The sequence below is a fragment of the Macaca fascicularis genome, chromosome 20 (genome assembly GCF_037993035.2).
Source record: "Macaca fascicularis isolate 582-1 chromosome 20, T2T-MFA8v1.1".
Taxonomy (NCBI): Eukaryota; Metazoa; Chordata; class Mammalia; order Primates; family Cercopithecidae; genus Macaca; species Macaca fascicularis.
This window is the reverse complement of record NC_088394.1, coordinates 62,335,811-62,337,706: the sequence shown is the minus strand read 5'-3', so window position 1 is coordinate 62,337,706 and position 1,896 is coordinate 62,335,811.

Genomic DNA, 1,896 nt, shown 5'->3' with positions numbered 1-1,896 from the left:
ATCGATCTATCTATGGAAAGGTGTGTGTGTGTGCCCAGGTGTGGGTTTGTGTGTGTGAGGCTGTGCATGCTGTGCATATAGGGTAGGTATGAATTGTACATGAGTGTGCATGAGTGTTTGTGAGTGTGTGCATGTGTGCAAGGGTGCTGGGTTTGCAGCACGCAAGAGAAGGAGCCAGAGAGAGACTAATTTGGATGCGAGACCCTGGAGGAGGCAGCCTGAGGGACGAATATCCATCTTCTTCCATCAAACGCTGCCCAAGTCAGTTGGATGCCAGGTCTGTGTTTAGGGCAGATGTACTCACATCCCCAGTTCCCTTGGTGAGCGTCTGTCCCGCTGGCCTGGGCTCAGGCATGCTGTCTCCGCTGAGGGCTTAGCAGCACAAATGGTGTCCCTCTGCCAGCAGCCTGGCTACAAAGGCCCCCTCCACTTGGCATGCTCCATTCTAAGAGGTCAAAGGCACTCAGCCCAGGCCCACCAGCCAGCTCCTGCTACAGGCCCAGACCACACCTACCTGGCACCTGAGTCTGTTCTGGACATGGCCCAAGAATGGCCCTTAGCTCTATCACCACTGGGTCACTCTGATAATTGGCTGTAAGTTTAATTTAGCAAAGCAATATAATGGGCACCCCTCTCAGGTCCCCTCTGTCTCTGGCCCTTTGGTTTAGAGAGGGAAGTCACGTGATAACCTTGCCCTGCTGCTTTGCTTGTAGTAAGTGCTCAGGAAAGGTAGCTGGTGCTGCCGATGGGGTGATGCAGATGGGTGAGGGGACCCTGCTTTCCTCTCTGGCTTTCAGATCTTCATTTTGGCCTCCTGGCTCTGCTGTCTCCCTGGCTTCGGTGTTACTCTCTTGCCAGATGAGAGATTCCAACCCCCAACCCTGCAGCAACCCACCAGCTAAGTCAGTCTCTACTGCCACCCAGGAGGTGATGTGTCTTAGTCCGTTCAGGCTGTTATAACAGAATACCATAGAGTGGAGGCTCAGACACAACAGAAACTTATTTCTCACAGTTTGGGAGGCTGGAAGCTCAAGATCAAAGTGCAGGCAGATTCAGCATCGGGTGAGGGTCTGCTTCCTGGTTCGTAGACAGCTGTCTTTGCTCTGTGTTCTCACATGGCGAAAGAGGTGAGGCAGCTCTCCGAGGTCTCTTTTATAAGGGCACTAATCCCATTCATTTGGGCTCCCCTTTCATGACCTGATCAACTCCCAAAGTTCCCAACTCCAAATACCATCCCACTGGGGGTTAGGATTCAACTTATTAATTTGGGGGGATGCAAACATTGAGTCTGTATTAGTCCATTCTCACGCTGCTAATAAAGACATACCTGAGACTGGGTAATTTATAAAGGAAAAGAGGTTAATGGACTCACAGTTCCACATGCCTGGGGAGGCCTCACAATCATGGCAGAAGGCAAAGGAAGAGCAAAAGCACATCTTACATGGCAGCAGGCAAGAGAGTGTGTGCAGGGGAACTGTCCTTTATAAAACCGTGAGATCTTTTGAGACTTACTCACTATCACGAGAACAGCATGGGAAAAACCCGCCCCCATGATTTAATCACCTCCCACCAGGTTCCTCCATGACACAGGATCATGGGAGCTACAGTTCAAGATACGATTTGGGTGGGGACACAGCAAAACCACATCACAGTCTGTGGCAGGGAGGCCTAGACAGACTTTGGTAAATTGCTTTGTGTGCTGAGTCTTGCCTCACTTAGAAGTATCGGCCCTCCAGGAGGGAGTCAGACTGTCTCCCTTGCTTCCTGCCAGTCCCTTTCCTGAAAGGGACCAAACGGGGAGACCTAGGCAGATGACAACCTAGGGGGTGGCTCAGTGACTCTGCTCAGTAGATTCGAGGACCAAATGGGACTGAGGGGTTTGGGTGCATTTTCCAG